This window comes from Carcharodon carcharias, chromosome 6 (genome assembly GCF_017639515.1).
Source record: "Carcharodon carcharias isolate sCarCar2 chromosome 6, sCarCar2.pri, whole genome shotgun sequence".
Taxonomy (NCBI): Eukaryota; Metazoa; Chordata; class Chondrichthyes; order Lamniformes; family Lamnidae; genus Carcharodon; species Carcharodon carcharias.
This window is the reverse complement of record NC_054472.1, coordinates 155,731,558-155,751,086: the sequence shown is the minus strand read 5'-3', so window position 1 is coordinate 155,751,086 and position 19,529 is coordinate 155,731,558. Positions and strand designations below refer to the sequence as shown.

Sequence of the window (19,529 nt, the reverse complement as noted above, 5' to 3'; positions counted from 1 at the left end):
GCATTGGAGTTTTTTTTCTTTTCAGCGCCAATGATAGTGTATTTGAATTCATGATTTGATTAGATTATTAGAGGTTTAATTTTTTTTCCAATGGTTTTAAAATAATCCTCATTGCCATTGCATGACTCCTGAGGACTGTACATAGTGCATAATGGGTGAGTGGTTATGGGGGACACATAGAGAATAGCTGGAGAACATGGAGGTGGCATGGGGTATCAGAGGAGGAATGGAGGTGGCATGGGAGATCTGAGGGGGCATGGGGTAGCATGAGAAGTGGTTGGGGGGGGGGCTTGGAGGTGGCCTGGGGTAGCTGAGGGGCATGGAGGTGGCATGGGGGAATCACAGGGTCATGGGGTAGCATGGAGAGTGGAAGGGGTGGGTTTGAGGAGGCATGGAGGTGATCTGCAGGGGCACGGGTGGCATGGGTGATCTGAGGGGGAGTGGGATGGCATGGGGGTAGGTAGGCAGCGAGGGGTGAAGTTTAGGGAGCAGTGAAGACAAAAGTCCTGGGCAGACTCACACATGGGTTGGGTGTGCATTTCGGAAGGTTTAAAAGTGTACAGGTCAGGTTTTCCCGAGCCCACACAAAAATCCAGGCCCTTGTGTCCAGGAATGTTTAATACCTGTTCTTGCCCTATTATAGAGACAAGTCTCTGTTACTGCTAAAACATCGTCCTCCCATGTATTTAACTGCACCTGCCCCGTGTTTAAACCTCCCATGTGTTTAACTGCGCATGCAATTCACCATCCTCCTTTACCGCACTAGGGACTGAATCTTCGAGTCGGTGTGCGAGGGCGAGCCTGACACATAAAATGATGCACGATGATGTCAGGCGTGCGTCCCGACATCATCACGCGTCATCTTGATATTTCGTTCAGCAGGCGTGTGCCGGAGGTGGCTGTGCCCCAGCCGAAATGTCAACGGCCTATTAAAGCCATTGAGAAAGTAATTGAACGAGTTAAGAATGCTGCCCGTCCAACCTTCAGGTTAGCGGGCAGGGGAAGAGCCCAAGTGGCCTTCGCGTTCCTCAGCGAACCTCATCCAGGGCGGGATGAGGTTTCCTGAAGCTCTTATAAAAATAAATAAATAAATTTCCCAAACTTCACAAACATATCCCAGCTCGTGTGACACTGTCACATGAGGGGATATGTTTAAATAAATTTGTACTTCATTTATTTCAATGTTTTTTAATCTATCCAAACTCCCCGAGGCAGCTCCGAGCCTTAGGGAGATTGCTGCACTCTATTGCGCGCATGCGCAAAAGCCCCACCCCCCCCCACCCCGGCCTGCACAGGCAGTGCTGAGTGCTACCGGCTGCACCTTTTGCTGGGCAGGCCTTAATTGGCCCACCCGCCTAAAATGGTGGCGCACAGCTGGTCGTGGGCGGCGATCGGCTCCACACCTGCCCTCGCCCGTTCCTGCCCAGCCCGCCTGCCATAGGAAAAATTCTCCCCCATGTATTCACATACATGCACAGTAAACCCAATTTAGGCCTGATTGCATTCCCTTTTACTCTAGCGCCTAATTAATTATTATCTCTTCCTCCAGTGCTATCTGCCTCTCTCAATTCTTTGTTTTTCCTTCCCAGTATGATTAAAACAGGTTTCAGATTTCCAGTATCCGCAATAATTTGTTTCTGTTTTCCTCGCTAATGTTACCTCCTGGTTCTTGTCCTCTAGCTAACTGCCAAGCAAGGGCATTAGCCCCAGTTCTGTTCAGGTGCAACCCATTCGGCCTGTCTAGGCCCCATCTTTCCCGGAACCGACCCAATATTTCAGGAATCTAAGGCCTTCCCTTCTGCGCCATATCTCCAGCCATGTGTTCATCTGTTCTACCCTCCCTATTTTTACACTCACTTGAATGTGGCACTGGAAGTAATCTGGGCATTACTATGTTTGAGATAGTAAGGATTAAGTACAAAGGAGGAAAAGAATAGGAGGTTATGCCATTAGGGTTAGATGAAGAAGGTAAGGAGGAGGCTCATGTAGAGTCATAAATACTGGCTTGGATCAGTTGGGCCGTATAACTTGTTTCTATGTAAACTTTATGCAATTCTATGTAAGATTAGGAGGGTCCAAGATTCAATTCTTGGAAAGTGCTGATCTTCATGAGTAGATGTAGGAGTGCTATTAGACGATCCTATTGTGGCCTCAGTAAAGGCATTTGAGGCTGCTGCTCCTCATCCTGAGATGCTCACTGGCTCAAGCTGGCCCAGAAGTCACCAGCCATGAAGGCCCCTGCTGCAGACTACAGCATCACAGCTGCTGCCAGGGCAGTCTTGCCCAGCTAGTTTTCTGGTGGGAAATAGATCAGAGAGTGGTAAAGAAACATATGTGATGGCATTCTGAGAGAAAGAGAAAGACATTCTCATCATGCCTCTGCCAATCTCCTGGGACTTATCATTTCCATTGATTTGTCAGGGAGCAGACAGCAGAAGATGAGTGACTTCTTGAAAGCCCTTAACTATTTGATCCCCACAATCTGTACGAGGTGGACAACTATCTATCCAGTGTTGGAGCCCAGAGCCTACATGGCAGCTAATTAAACTTCCACTAAAGCTCTAAAGGCTGTTGACACTAATTCCCCAGAGATGTTCATAACTTTCCAGTTTAGACTGCAGAGTACCAGTGCTGTTTGGGATTGCATTACACGTGGACTCTTCAGCACTTTCAGCTGAGGTGGTGATACTCCTTGATGGATCTTCCAATAGAAATTCTGCTGGTGTCAACCATGCCTTAATGGATAGCACGCTCATGCCTGAATTGGAAGGTTGTGGGTTCAAGTGTTATTTCACAGACTTGAGCACTTAATTTAGGCTTACAGACCGAGTCCAGCACTGAGTGGTTGCTGCACTGTCTGAGGTGCTGTTTTTTGGATGACACATTAAACCAATGCCCCATCTACTCTCTCAGATGGAGTTAAATGGTCCTATGGCAATTTTCAAAGGAGGAGCAGGGTGTCCCAGTGAATATTTGTCACTCAAACTATATCACCAAAAAAGGAGTACCTGGTCATTTATCTCATTGCTATTTGTGGGACTTTGCACAAGTTTGACTGCCCTGTTTCCTTCATCACAACAGGTGTAACACTTCAAAAGTATTTCTTCCTCCCTCCCTTCCTCTTTCCCTCCATCCCTCTCTCTCTCTTTACCTTCTGTTGTGTAGGTAACCATGGCAGTTAATCAGCACCCAACAAGGTCCTAAAAGAACAATAAGATATGACCAGTTTATGTCTTTTCCGTCTATTCTGTGGTCCCTATGCTTGGAGGCATAACACTGAGCCTTCTTATCTATTCATAAAGGCTCCTCCTAGGAGTCCTCACTTGAGTACACATGAAACAGGTAATTCAAAATGTGTTTGTGACTAAGCACTGGATGTATATACTTAAAGGGGCCTCTGGAGGCTGCCAACAATTCCTTAAAGGGACCTCTGGAGGCTGCCAAGAGACCCTTAAAGGAACTTCTAGAGGCTGCCACCAGATCCTTAAAGGGACAGCTGGAGGCTGCCAACAGACCCTTAAAAGGACCTCTGGAGGCTGCCAACAGATCCTTAAGGGGACCTCTGGAAGCTGCCATCAGAAAAGTAAGTTTGATTTTTTTCACTGGAGTGCTTCTCCCAGCTCTGTGGACTATTGCCAACAATCATTTGCCTCTTTCCAATTTACTATCCTCACCATCAGACTCTCCCACAAGAGGTCAACTAATCTCAGTGCTTCTTAAGACCAGCGAACTTCCTCTGGAATTGAGATTGACCGAATCACCATAGTCTTGCTGCCAGCCTCACTGGGTCTGAATGGTTTGTGCCGCACCAGGATTAAACTCCAGTTGTGCCAGGATCTAATGTCTAGCCCCATGTGTGTCACTGTTAAAGTTAAGTGCAAATCCATACGCTTAAATAGAAATGTATAATATTTGTTTATATGGTGTTTTACATTGGATCCTTGGAACCTTCAAATGGCTTCAGAATCAGTGCATTGTTTTTTTTTAAATGTGGCTGCTGTTTTTAAGTCCGGATACACAGCAGTCAATTTGCACACACTAAAGGCCCATAAATAGAAAATAAATGGAAGACTAGTCTGTTACTGGTGGTGTTGGTTTAGGTAGGAATGTTGGCCAGAGCACCCAAGAAAACTGCTTGCTCTTTTTTTGAACACTGATCTCTTACACCTAAATCAGTAAATTGCTCAGTTTAATGTCTCATCTGAAAATAAAACTTCATTTTTCAATGCAGCACATTCCTTGAAAATCGTCAGTGTGTCAAACAGCTGGATGCAAGTGGGAAATCTGCACAGGCTGTGCAGATTCCCCACTTGAAGGTTGGTTAACATGATTCCCCTCAGTGTTTCACATAAGCCAACAGCCTGAATTTTGAACCCATAATCTACTGAATCAGAAACAGAACACTCTGAGCCAAGCAGACATGTCAGTTTGCATTGGTGCTGCTGATGGCCATTCTGAAAGTTGATAGTTGTCTATTCAATTAGTGCTTCTCTGGAGAAAACAGCCTCACTAGATTGCATTATTGCAGATTATGGGTTCTAAAAATTGAAACAACAATTATGCACAAAAATTGACCTGCCACGTTCTTTAAAAAAACCTTTTCTAACTGGAAATCTGATCTTAAATGCAAAGACCAATCCTGTAAATATGGATATCTCATGATTTAAATTACAGTCTAGTTTGCAGTATTTACATGGCAATCTACACAAAATGGCAGCCAGCCTAGTTTATTGGCCCGGAAGTTTCCTTGGAGATTCACGTGCTTTGCTGTGGTAACTTCGTTGGATTTGTAGCCGAAACCCTGTTTACTTCGGTAGGTTGTGGAACTGGGCATATATGCATCAATCCTAGTGAAGTCATCCTGCTGGAGAGGGATCAACTCAAGGGAAGTTTATTGATGTTTGTTTTTGAATCTATTTATTTGTTCCTCATCTTCTATCCTAATGTTCATATCCTCCAATACCTTTATGCATCATGCGCATATTAAGTCCAGACAGTTAGTGCTGGTGATTTTTTTGACTAAGGCAGGGCATCACAATCGGGCCATACCCTATATCTATGTCCACACCAGCTCATTTTCCAGCAGGGCTCAGTAGAGAGTGGCAAAATAGAAACCTCTAGTTGATGTTAATCCCTAAAACCTCAGGGATATGTAGGCCAACTGTTATGTTCTCCTGATCAAATTCTGCTTACTCAGCTGGGAGCAGGGCACAAAGCTGAGACTCTTGTGGCTAGTACAAATCAATGAATCACCAGTGGAGGTTTTTGAAGCCCGCTTTGTTTGGTGTAATAGCATAAGGAATAGGAGTAGACTGTAAACCCCTTCGAGCCGGCTCTGCTGCTTAATAAGATCATGGCTGAACCTCGACCGCAATTCCATTTTACCAACGCATTCCCATATCCCTTGATCCCTTTATAATCCAAAACTCTGTGGATTTAAGCCTTGAGTATACTCAGTTACTGAGCATCCATAGCTCCCTGGAGTAGAGAATCATCAAACAAAATGCCCAGTTTGCACTGGAGCTCTGAATGGTGGTTATTTTAAATGAGAAACAGTAGGGGTCTCAGCATAAACCCTGCAGCATTCTGTTCATTCTTGGTCTCCCTGAATCTGCACTCCAGCAGCAATCTTTAATGAGCACCAGCTGTTTTATTTCCTTCAGCCTGTTTCTTGTTTATAATACTGTTAAGCAGTGAGTTGAGGAGTTATGAACTGTATTGGGAAGGGAGCAAGGGAGGTGGTAAATCTCATGGAACATGGCACAGGAGTGGACCATCAAGCCCATCAAGCCTGAACCCCCATTCAGTTAGATCATAGCTGATCCCTGTCTTAACCTGCCTTGGTTCTGTAACCCTTAATACCGCTGCCTGCAAAAACCTATCAATCTCAGTTTTGAAATATTCGATTTAACTAGCCTCAGTAGAGGGTAGAGTTCCACATTTCCACTAGTCATTGTGGGAAGAGGTGCTCCTTGTTATCACCCCTTAATGGCCTAGCTCTAATTTTAGCTGGGAGACAGTCACTGATAGCCATGACCTCAAGAAGCTGGCTGTTTGGAGGGCATTGGAAGAGGTGACCGAGCTCAGCTGACCAAGAGGAGGGCCCAGAGAAAACAGAGGCTACCAAATCGTGCAACTTCTCAGCCCAATGGTTTTTTCTGATGCAAATGCAGCAGAGGCTGCCATGCCAGAGTGGGCCTCCTGAGCCATAACAGGTGATGTTTAACAGAGTTGACCACAACGGCACAAACCACTGTCTTACAAGATGCAAGACTGCCATTGTAACTAATCTCAATGTTAAGCCTCCTTGTTCTGAACTCCTCACCAAAGTAAATGGCATCTTTCTATTCATTCTATCAACTTTTTAAAATTATCTTTAGTACCACAATTAGATTATCCTATAACCTTCTATGTCCGAAAGAATACAAGTCTAGTCTTTGCAACCTGCCCTCACTTTTAGCCCCAGTTTCATTCTGGTGAATCTGCACTGCATCCCCTCCAAGGCCATTATGCCCTTTAATGTTGGTGTACTGCCCCAAACTGAGCAGAGTATTCTTAAATGGAATCGATCTAGAGCTTTATATAACTTTATACGCTTTTGATAAGATGGTGCTAGGTCTTCTTGAACTGTTCAGTCTCTGGGATGAAGACATTCCTCAATGCTGTTAGATAAGGAGTTACATTTAGTAGCATTTTAGTGCTTCCTGTTTCTTGCACATGGGGTCACATAACCAACGATGACACCAAGGATAGATTTGGTGGATTTTCTGAAATAGCTGTCTAGGAAGAGACATTTTTTTAAAAAATCCTCAGGATATTGGCACCAGCAAATCTGGCTCAAATTGCATGGAAAGTTGTATTTCTTAATCTCCACAATTGATAAAAACAATCATGTTGAATTTCTGTGGGGAGCAGTCTAGGCTTCCAGAGGTTCCCATCAAAGTTGGTGATTCAGCCAGCCCCAGTTGAAATTCAGGTCCGTTTGAACAATCCATCATACTTTAGCTTAAACAATATTGTCGGTGGCCTGCACCTCATGAACCAAGTTGCTTTGGTTGTCAATATCAGCTAAAGAATTAACCCTTCTGTCCTTGACTAGTTGAAATGGGTGCCATGTTTGGTATACTAATACATAAGTGGCGATTTTAGCCTCTGGCTTCATTTACCAAGTTTTCTGAGTGGACAGTGCGCTATAGCTCACCAGGTATAAGAGGCCAAGCAATCGACTAGCTCCATGTTGAGCTGGCTGACAGTTGACAATTGGTGCTGGGGGTTGGGTGTCTGAGGGAGTGGGTGGCATGGGGGGGATGGATCTCAGACCTGCGACATGTTAGAATTTTTCTCTGGGAGTGCAGGAGGACCATTAGCATTCCTTTCAAAGGACATTTGTAAGGCCATTCAAAGCTTGGCGTTTCTGTCATAAAAAGTGTAGGTCATTACTCATCGGTATGTCAGAATGAAAACCAGGGATCTATTTAGGTCACTGGACCATGATTTGCATATTACAGGGGGCCTACTGACTGAAACAGGCTGGTACCCTGGCTGCCTACCTCAGGCCCCTTAGAAAGATGATCAGAGCCAGAGGCCGGAGTAAACTGGATGGTAAGTGCCCTTGTGCCATTTTAATGAGCTATCACAGGCACTTGGCTTCTACAGCTTAATGTCGAATATAAAATATAGGAGTTAGTCAAATTATGAGAACTCCCAGTGTTTTCTACATTGTTACACAGCTTTGCTTAATTCACATGTAATCCTGCGGGCTTAATTTTGTGTCTTCTGTTCCAGTAAATAACAGGTTAGATGTTCAACCACCCAGCTTGTTACTAGTTCACAAGGGTGGAACCGAGAGCTACTCAATTGGTAGCCGCACCTTCAAGTTAGGGAAGATCATTTTGACTATTGGACTGGCTTCTGATCACTATCCTCAGCAAACAAATACTGGAATTCATGTACATTATAGAGCTAGATAAAAAGTCAAGCACAAACATAACAGTTGGGATTATTTGAAGGCAGGAAGATCATTTTGTATTGCAGTGGCGCTGTCGAGCTTCCTGATTTTCAGGCTTCATGTAACCAGTTGCAAGTTAAATGTAAAACCTGCAAGACTCTCTTACCAATGTCCCAAAAGATCTCCTAAAAATGAGCTTGAGAGTTCCAGCAGTTAGAATCCCTTCCGTTGCTAGTTACTTAAAGTGGAGGTGGGGTTGGTGAATAATGCTTTGGTGGATACAAAGCAAGAACTTGCATTTATGCAGCATCTTTTGTTCATTGGGATCAAGCTAGTTGGTGAAGTCAAAACCTTGACGCAGAGCTTTATTGACTTTCTTGCGGGATTTATTGACTTTGCTCAGTATCACAGCTCTCCTCACACCCAGTGTCCCAGCTATCCCCTATTTATGCCTGCTCAAAGTACTTAATTAAACAATGCCATTCACCTGTGTATCCTAACAATACAGTTAACGTACCATTAGCATTTCATACCACCTCAGGAGGTCCCAAAGTGCTTTACAGGCAATGAAGTACTTTTGAAGTGTAGTCACTGTTGTAATGTGGGAAATATGGCAACAATTTATCTCACAGTAAGATCTCCAAAACAGCAATGAGATAGTGACTAAATAGCCAAGCACAATCTTTTTTAGTTACATTAGTTTTGAGATGAATATTGGCGAACACAATCTTCCTTCCTTCTTTGAATAGTTCAGTGAGGTAAGTTATGCCCATTTGAAAGGACAGACACAGAGATGAGGTTGCTGAGTCCAGCACAACTGAGAGCTATTTTGAAATCAAAATTGGAAACATGGAGCTGATTTATGAAAAGAGGTCACTTGGGTGGAGAACCAAAAAGCCAGTCTATGTTCGAGGAATTATACTCCAGCAGAAAGCAGACCTTTTTAGGAGTGGAGAATTAGATTGCAGAGGAATGTAGAACAAAACAACAAAAATTAGGTTGTTTAACCAGGATAAGGAAAAAAAAAATGACAGTTTGCAACAGAAAAGGAAGTTGCTTGAGCAGTGGTAACATTTGCACAGAAGCAGTTTAGAAAGTACAATGAACATACACACATGCTAAAAACATCACCCACAAAAAATTGACACTTATTGACAGTCCAAAATAACTCACATTATAATAGATACAAGCTGAAAATTGAAACTATGGACACTGGCAAATTATGAATTACGGACAGCCTTCAATGCATCAAATCTGTTTACAGCTTTACATCAGACATGCAGGTAAGTGTGGGGCAGTAATTAGCATGTGAAAAAAGTGGCTTTTGTCAAAAAAAGAGCTCAGCATCCAGGGTGGCAATTTCTGTAGGGCGCAAGGATTGGGACAGATGTGGTTGGGGGATCAGGGGAGAATAGGAGGTTGGGAAGAGAGATAAGCTGGAGAATGTGGCTTGGGAAGAGAAGAGGAGCTAATGAGAGCGTAGGGAGAGAGGGAGCCTGGGGAATGGAGATTTGGAGGGAGAGGGAGACTAGGAACTGGGGATTTTGGGGAGAGGGAAAGACTGGAGAATAGGGGTTTGAGGGGAAAGGAAGATAGGGGAAATTGGGTTTGAGACCAAAGATGGAGGAAATGGTTTTGTTGTTCCCCCACCCTCAGTTTTCCCTATTCACCTAATTATGGGTGGCTTCTTACTTTTTGAAAGTTCTCACATAATAGATGCTAACAAGAAACTTGTATTCTTCTCTTTGTCTCAAACATACCGGTCATACACCAAGGATTGATAAAAAAAATGTGATTCTTTATTTGAAGATTATGTTAACTGGGAGGCGATGGAGACACATCTGATCTGTGGGACTGCTGCTCTTTTGTGCCTACAGATTTGTGGGATTATACATCAAACCCTGTAGGACAACAAGTTAAGATACACCTCCTTTAAATGTACATGTACATAGTATCAGAGCATCCCCTTTCTTCCTAAATTAAAAGTTTTCCCTTAAAGAATCAAAAATTACTCACATCAAAAAAAAAATTACATTATCCTTGAATAAACTCTTAATGCAAAGCAATAAATTTATAAGTCTTTGAATTTTATTGGCGGTTTACCTACAAATCCAGATTTAGTTATGGTGATTTTGGTTGGAGATAGCTGTATATTTTCACAATGCTGGTTGTTGATAGGAGTGTCATGTTTGGGTTGCATTTTAATCCATTTTTGGTTGTGGTATTGGTCTGATTTGGCATCTTTTCATCGCATTATCATGCCATTTGGTGTTCATACTGGATACAATCTCGGCTCTGGGCATAAGCTGATGATTTCTACTGGATTCTTTGTGCCATCGCAACGTAAACATCGGACAAGATGTTTGCGTATGTGTGTTATACACAAACATTTTGTCCGAAGTTTATGTTGCGTAATTCATTACCCGCATGCCGGTCAAGAGCTTCTTTCATCTACCGTTTATCGATCAATGCATCTCATACTCTTGGGAGTATCGATGATGAATGATGACCAGGGAGGGTAGTCTGCACTCGTCTGTTGAATAGCAATTTCATAGTGGTTCTGCAATAAAATGAAGTTTGTAAGTTCAAAATGGTTATACATTTTCATTTCAGACCATGCCACATAGCCTATCGGCTGGTGGTCTGCTTGGCAGAGTTGGGTGGTCTTCTCCCAGCGTCAGCACAGGGTTTCCAAGGGCACTCCTTGTGCTCTGTGCTCCTCGTCATTGTCTTGATACTGTGAATGGTGACAGCTCCCTTTATGCTGGTGGGCCTGCAATGACTGGGACCCGTGGTTCCACTATGTTAAATATCTGGGGTGACCAGATTGCCTTGTTGTAGCAACTCTTAAGTGTAATGGTCCCCAGGATGGAATCTCCGAGCCATTGTACTTGGTGAGTTTGGCAGTGATTGGTTGAGGCATCACTTGACACTTCTGTGGGTACATACATTTCAGTATGCAAAGTGGAAGGATGTTTGCACCTGCACAGGTATCTAGTTTTGCACATCAATTATGTTGTCCCTACATCTGTATGGCTTCTTTTGGTACCACCATGCCAATTCTTATAAAGCCATGCTTTATATAAAAAACGACTTTAGTTATTTATTGGGCTGGAACTACTGTTTGAATTTTAAAAGACTGAACAACAGCAATTCAGTAACTTAAAACAGCAGCTTCTAAATGGCTAAACATTAACATAGCAAATTAAAAACATATTAAAAATTGAATCAGGATGTCTAGTGGAACCTATCAAAGACAATCACCTTAGAGGAATGTGAATAGCCACATCCCCGACCCAATCACAAAACATCCAGACAGCATCTGTGTATTCAGCTGGATGGAGAACAAACCATCAGACGCAATCACTTTGGACAATGGACACTGGGTGAGAAATGAACTTGTCCAGCCATAATCTAATCATGTCTAAACAATGGACCTGGAATCAACTTGCTATGACCATATTTGAGTAACTGATCAGCTAGTGAGAGGGCATCATGTGATGAGCATCTAGACCTCTTTGTGTTTAAGAAATTGTTTTGCTCCAAGCCAGAGAACAGAAGATAAGAAGCAGGACCTTAAGTGGGTACTGTCTCTCTCTCTCTATCTTTCTCCATCCAGCCTGCAAGTGTTTTAGGAATCAATGCAGAAAATAATCTCCAGAAGAAAATATATAAACTATTTGTCAACAACTTTAGATTGTCCCATCGCAGAATTTTGTAAAAACCCCAGGCCCAGTCTGAAATCATCCAAGGCGTCAATCTACTAAATCCATACACAACTAACTATCTTTGGACTTTTAAAGGTTGCTTAAACGTGTGTGTGTGTGTGTGTGTGTGTGTGTGTGTGTGTGTGTGTGTGTGTGTGTGTGTGTGTGTGTGTGTGAACTTTTCAATGCATGTGTATGTGAGAGTTGGAGCAGCTTTAATAAAATTATTATTTATATCAATAAACACTATTTTCTTTTAAAACTTAAATGAAAATCTGTCTGTGTGTGTCTTTTACAGTCACAGCACTTAAATGGTTAAACATTCACTGAATTGGCAAGCATATTCTTAATAAAAACTATTGTGGTCGAATGTCAAATGATGAGTGGAACAACAGGAGAGCCAATCTACCCCTCCTCAACCTATTGTAACACAATATATTCTTCGATGTTTACCATATCATTCACTTGGTGTATCGATGCCCTGGTGGCTTCCTACTTCTTGGAAGTTCTCACATAACAGATGCTGGCAAGAAAATGTTGCATTTTTCTCTGTTGCATTCTTCTCTTTGTCTCAGACATACCAATCATACACCAAGGATTGATTAAATAAAACTGGATTCTTTATTTGAAGACAGTGTTAACTGGGAGGCTATGTAGACACATTTGACTTGTAGGACTGCTGCAGTATTCTGTCTACAGAGCCATGAGATTATACATCCCATTCTATCTTGTATTGGATAGTGATGGACAGCAGTTTAAGGTACCCTTAAAGATACATGTACATCACATCACAACAGAAGTCAATTACAGGGCCCCAATCTTCAAAAGGTAAATCCAATAACATTAGTAGAAGTCATGTGACCTGATGTCATGTAATTATAATGTCACATAATCCAGAGTCACATGGTCAGACCTTCACATGATCAAATGCCCAGTGATGTCCCCAGTTACCAACCCTACTCCATCAGTCTGTCAGGTGCTGATGAGTTGATAACAGGTTCCTATCCACACCAAGCACTTCAAACGTTAGCAGCTGCAGAACTCATGGAGGGAGGTGCCCCCAGACAGGAGCCTACAGGTGATGAATCCTCCCTGCCCAGATTTAGCTGGGTTCTCCCTGATACCCCAGCCCTGCAGAAGCCAACTCACCCTGTGCAAACTGCAAACTTGGCAGATCTCTGTATCATTGGATCCTTCCTTGCATGGGAAAAAAACCTCGAGACAACAATAAACTGGGGAAAAAAGAAACAGAAAATAAAATAAATTCACATCCTCCTGGCAGGACTCTGGAATTAAGTACAATGCCAGGAAAGAGTGAGAAAAAGAACACTGCATCTATAGCTAGGGCTACTATATAGCTATAGGGACTCACTTTGTGCCTGTGCATTTTGACTCATTTGAATTTGATACTTTGTAAGGTAGAAATATCTAGCTAGTAAACAGGATAATAGAATAGTGATTTTTAATTAGTAAAGAAAAATCTTTACAGTAAACGCAAAGATAATAATGACCAAAATGGCAACAGGGTAAAGGGAGAGGGAGCCTAAATTAAACCATTGATTCTACAAGTAATTGGCTCACTGCCTCTGAGCCAGGAGTTGTGTGTTCAAGTTTCACTCAAGAGACCTGAGTGCAAAAATCCAGACTGGCACAAGTGCGGTACTGAGGGAGGGCTGCACTGTGGGAGGTGCTATCTTTTGGATGAGACATGAAGCTGGGACCTCTGTGCCTCTCAGACTGATGTAAATGGTTTCATGACACTATTTTGAAGAGGAGAAGGGGACTTCTCCTGGGCAATATTTACCCTTCTTTTGGAATTTGAGCTTACTAATTATCTTGGTCCTCTTTCTGTTATTTAGCAATAATCTTTTTACAATCCCAGTTCTCAAATATTAATTACAGGTGTGATGACAGTGGAGAAGGTTACTGATAGCCTTTGTTCTGAAGTGGTCTGTTTACTGGTTAGACTTATATTTTAAACATAATTTCTTTTTGCTGCTAGAAGTTCCCTCATGACTACTGAGAAGATCACCATTTATTTAAAGCTGAACTCCACTGGTTGGAGTCATACCTAGCAGAAAGGAAGTTGGTTGTGGCTGTTGGAAGTCAATCATCTCAGTTCCAGGACATCATTGCAGGAGTTCCGCAGGGTATTGCCCTTGGCCCAACCATCTTCAGCTGCTCCATCATAAGGTCAGAAGTGGGAATGTTTAGCGATGATTGCACAATGTTCAGCATCTTTTGCAACTCCTCAAATACCGAAGCAGTCCATATGCAGAAAGATCTAGACAACATTGAGCCTTAGGCTGATAAGTGGCAAATAATATTTGTGTCATGAAATTGCCAGGCAATGACCATCTCCAGCAAGAGAGAATCTAATCATCGCCTCTTGATGTTCAATGGCATTACTATCACTGAATCCCCCACTATTAACATACTAGTGGTTACCATTGACCAGAAATCGGACAGGACTAGCCATATAAACACTGTGGCTACAAGTACAGGTCAGACGCTAGAAATCCTGAGGAAAGTAACTCTGCTCCTGATTCCTCCAAACCTATCCAGCATCTGGAAGGCACAAGTCAGGAGTGTAATGGAATACTCTCCACTTGCCTGGAAGAGTGCAGCTCCAACAATACTCAAAAAGTTCGACTTCACCTGAAACATTCACTCCCTTCCCTGCTGGCGAACAGTGGCAGCAGTGTGTACCATCTACAAGATGCACTGCAGAAACTCACCAAGGCTCCTCCGACAGTACCTTCCAAGCTCATGACCTCAACCACCTAGAAGAACAAGTGAGGCAGTCGAATGGGAATACCACCACCTGGAAGTTCACCTCCAAGCCACTCAACATCCTGACTTGGAAATATATCACCGTTCCTTCGCTGTCGCTGGGTCAAAACCCTGGAACTCCCTCCCTAACAGCACTGTGGGTGTACCTACACTAAAGGGACTACAGCGGCTCAAGAAGGCAGCTCACCACCACCTTCTCAATGGCAATTAGGGATATGGCAATAAATGCTGGCCTAGCTGGACTGGCATGTGGTGCACAGTGGTGCACAGCTTTACTTATGCCCAGTAACTTTTGGCTTAGGCGGGAAACAATGAATTAAGCAACTTAAATTCAGTGAATTAATGTTAAGCAGAACTGATGAGCATCACATGTGCAGAAGACATGCCTCATAATTTATGAATCTCCAACCTAAGCAACTCAGTAAAACCATATCTGCAGATTTTTCGTTTGGCAATTACAAATTGCAAACTGTCGAGACATACTTCATTTATCAAAGTCTGAGGGCTGAGGTACAGGTTGATAGAGCCAAGACTCGGGGACACTCCATCCACCCTATATGTATGCAGAAGTACACGGGGTAGTAAAACTGCATTGACGAAGCAGGGAGAATTGGAAAGCTCTCCACTACATGTCCAGTAAGCCAACACCCTACTTCATAGGGCTTGAGCTTGGCAAGCCTAGGTTTCAGTGGGAATATTCCAGTATAAAATGGAATTAATTGAACTGATAAACTCCCAAATTTAGTGTTTAGGAACAAATTTAGTGAGCAGTAAGTGCTTGCATTTCTGTGTTGAGTTTAACTGCTCGTGTTCTATTATTACCTGTATTGTCCATCAAAGTCAATTTCCTCCAAGTGAGTTGGATTAGATGGTCTGTGATATGTGTTAAGTCATATAAGATTATTATTATGGCTCAGCACTGCTCACATTTCACTTATTACCTTCATGAGACATTAATATTTTATAACCAGTAAAAAACAAGACTTATGTGTCGCATTCTTATATTTTGAAGAAGAGGTTTTACTGAGGGATCTGAGAAAACAAATTGTACAGCTCTTCACTAAGGATGGGATTGCTATAAGGCCAGGGCTATAGGCAGTGATAGGCAGCTGTCTAGTATCACAGAGAGCCAATCAGCAACATTGTTTTGTCCTGAGTTAACACTGTTTGACTTTGCTGTGTGGAAGCATGGTAAGTTTTGTCTCCCAGGTTAGAGCAGGCAGTATTTTGCCCCAGTTAAAGCTTGACTTCAGCTTTGGCCCTGGAAGTGACATTATAATTGGACCCAGCGCACTTGAGTTAGATAGGTAGTGCAAATAAACCATTGTTCCTACTCCTGAACATTATGTGATGAGCCCTGCTGGAGAGAACTTGTCTAACACCTTCCCCAGTCAATACTCACACCTACATTTTTGTGTTCAGCATTATTGCTGAGCTGGGCTAAACCTACTCACATAGATAGAAGTTACCACACAGAAAAAGGCCATTAGGATCAAACAGTCCATGTTGGCATTTGCCTTCTATGCAAGCAAATCATTCCGATCACAGTTGCCCATAATCTTTTGGTCTCTTTATCTTCATCCGCCTATCCTATCTAAACTTGGAGCTCAGAACAGTGTGTGGCCAGGATCATTAGAACTACACATGGACAGGAGCCTGTAGGGGTGAGATGGTCTTCAACAGTTGCATAATACAATTGATATAGCCTCTTTTTCAAAATTTCCCTTTTACAAAAAAACTAGCCCTCTCAGTGCTTCCTTTGGTGCCTAATCCATATCATTGAATGGAACTGCAACCTGGTCTTGGCAGTTGTGCAATTCCTTATTCTCATGCTGTGCAGATGGAAGACCAAAATTGCATCAGGATTATATGTCTTATGTCTATGGTTTATGTCTGTGGTCTTATGGCATATGTCTGTGGTCTATGATTTAAATATACTCCTTGCCTGTTTTGGACAGGGGTGTTAGCTGCTTAATACATAGAAATGCATAGACATTACAACATTTCACCATGAATCTTAATTGAAGGCATTGAATTTAATACATTTGGTGTGAGTTGGTAGTGGACTTTGGTCTTCCTAATTTTAAGGGCAAGTCCCAAGCTTGCGTAGGCTTTGGAGAATACATGAACCATCTGTTGTAGCTCTTTTTCAGATTGAGCACTAATTTATACATCATCAGCAAACTGTACTTCTGTTACAGAAGCAGTTGTTGTTTTGGTTTGGACCATCGGCCATTTGAGTTTGAAGAGTTTACCATCAGTGTGATAAGTTATTATCACACCTGGTGGAATCTGTCAGTTAGTTGCAGTGTTGTTGCAAGACAGATTGAGAAAGTGTTGGTGCAATCGCACATCTGTTTGACACCTGCCTTTACAGAGTAGGTGTCTGTAGTGGAGCCATTGCGTAATGTTTTTATTTGCAAATTGTCATGTAGGACATGGATGGTGTTTGTGAACTTAGCTGGGCATCCAAATTGCAGTGGAACCTTCCACAAGGCAGCTTGATTCAATCAGTTGAATGCTTTTATGAGATCGAATAAAGTCATGCACAAATGGATGTTCTCTCTGCACATTTCCCGTGCTGTAAAAAACAGGGCTGTTCAGCTAGTGAGTAGGAAGCCACACTGGGACTCTGGATGGCCTCCACTGCAATTGGTGAGAGATGATTAAGAAGTAACCTAGCCAAGATTTTGTCAACAGTTGACAGCACTGTTATGCCCTGTAGTTGCTACAGTTCAGCTTGTCTCCTTTCTTGAAATCATGATCATTATGGCATCTCTAAGGTCACTTGGAATTTCTTCATTCTGCCAGAGCTTCACAATGGGGCATTTATCTTGCATGATTGAATAATTATCAGCCTTGCACCTATTCAGGGTAGTATGTGAAGGATTGATAGGATAGTGTTGGGCTATTGTTACTGTGCTAATTAATCCAGCAAACAGAAGCTCAAATCCCACCTTGGCAACTTGATCGTAGTTTTTTTAAAAATCTGGAAATAAAAGTTACTATGAATCTTTAAGAGATATATGAAGGGGAAAGCAATATTAAAGAGAATAAATCCAATTGGAGATAGTTGCCTGCTTGGCATTGAACAGAAGAAGCTCACAATCACTTCACTGGCTTTCTCCAGAGAAAGCTGCTTACTCAAGTTTACAGAATAGGACAGGGGCTGTCACTATTACAGAGTTCTGAAGAAGAGTCAAACAGACTCGAAACATTTCTCGCTCCACAGATATTGCCAGACTCTGCGTGTTTCCAGCATTTCCTGTTTTTGTATCACATTGTTCTGATTGTTTGACAGAATATTTTACATATGAAATTTTGCAATTGTGGTTGATTTGAAGCATGTGGCAAGCACTTATTTTGGCATAGATGTGGAATTCAGAAGCAAAAAGGTGTTATCTCAGTCGGTTGTCAAGAACACAAGCTCAGTATGTGACAGGGAAAGGAAGCTAATTGTCCACTTACTAACCTGCGCTTAAATTGGTTCAACTGCTTAAACTGCTTGCTGACATTCCTGTGAATCAAGCCCTGGAGTGTGTCGGACCCCCTTGTGGTGCAGTGGATTGTGTTCTTGCCTCTTTGCCAGAAGTTCTGGGTTCAAGTCCCACTCTTAAGACTTTGTAGCCATGGAAGGTGTGTCCATAAAATGGCTAAACAGGTTATTTATCAACCTGTAAATTCTTTTAACATGCCCATGGTGAGCAGAAAGAGTCTCCTGGTTAGCCATACTTGATGCAGCATGGTGTTCTATGAAAAAACTAGCTACAGAAACAGACATAAGCATATGCTTTGTCTGTTCATATGTCACTGGACATGGGAAGCTTTTAAGTCTTGGCATCCTCAAATGCATCGATAACAGTTTTTCTGAATTTCCATAGCAACTGGGTTGGTGAATACACTATCCACTTAGGAAATACACTGAGCAATACTGTTTTTGATCACCGCTCCTTAATAAATTTGTTAAGTCAATATAGTCAGATCGCTAACTTCATTTGCAGGTGTCTAATATTGACCTAAAGTAGAAAGAGTTTATGCTGTAACAGTGGCCCAAGATATCATTGGCACCCTTTCTTTAATATCATACTCCCATTCTGCCAGGGAAGGGTCCACTTACAAAGTGTGTGGTTGAAGATGGACCCAATTCTATGGCCTGAATTCCCTAGGAATACAGTTCTTGTGTACCCTACAGCCCCCACTATAGTGAGTTTAATGCTTTGCTAATTGCATATTACCATCTACAGGTGAGTATTGCTAATGGGCTTCCCCACTGTGAATACTCACTTACCAGGAGCACATACTGGGAAATCTTGTACACATTCCCCAAAATCATGCACCCATGATTTACCCTGCAGTGTCACAACATCAGAATTGCATCAGCTGCAACTAGGTTGAGGGGCACCTTGTCCAAGTTGGATACCTCTGATCCCTTCTGTCAGTGGTGGCTTAATTACAATGTCAAATCAGCATTCAGTTTACTGGATATTTGGCCGTGTTCCCAGGCCAAATGATGAAATTCTCCTAACTCAAGGAGCTGGGCTTGTGGCTAAATTGATCATTCACAACTTTATGCCATTCATATTCCTTCTGTATGTGAGGGGGAGGCACAACAGTGATTAATCCTGCCTGGTACCTCAGCCCACATGACCATTCCGTTATTGAAGTTTGAGCAAGCAAATTAACTGAGGAGGAAACCACATCTAAATCTATCATTGGGTAGAAGTCATGAGCAGGAACGTTAGCTGATGTTTTCCCCCTCTAAATATGCCTACAGACTTGTGCCCCACTTGGTGTGGGCATCAGTTTTTTGGGCCCATCCAAAGTGGAGACCCAGGAAAATAGGGCGGGAAGTGTGATGTCATCAGTCCCACTTAATTTCCGTAACATTTAAATGTGTTACTAGCTCCAACGCTATTCAATTCAAAGTAACCAAATTGGGCCTATAGTCTCTGGAGTTTAGAAGAATGAGAGGTGATCTCTTTGAAACTTAGAAAATTCTAAGGGGGCTTGACATGGTAGATACTGAGAGGTTGTTTCCCCTGATTGGGCGTCTATAACTAGGGAGCATAGACTCAGGATAA

The 19,529-nt window shown here is 42.5% G+C and overlaps 1 protein-coding gene across 7 annotated transcripts in view; it reads left to right on the top strand.

The window, feature by feature from the left end:
- The window catches only part of LOC121278953 (CMP-N-acetylneuraminate-beta-galactosamide-alpha-2,3-sialyltransferase 1-like), a 99,459-nt gene that overhangs the window by 28,751 nt on the left and 51,179 nt on the right, over positions 1 to 19,529 (top strand). The gene's annotated exons all lie outside the window — the stretch shown is intronic.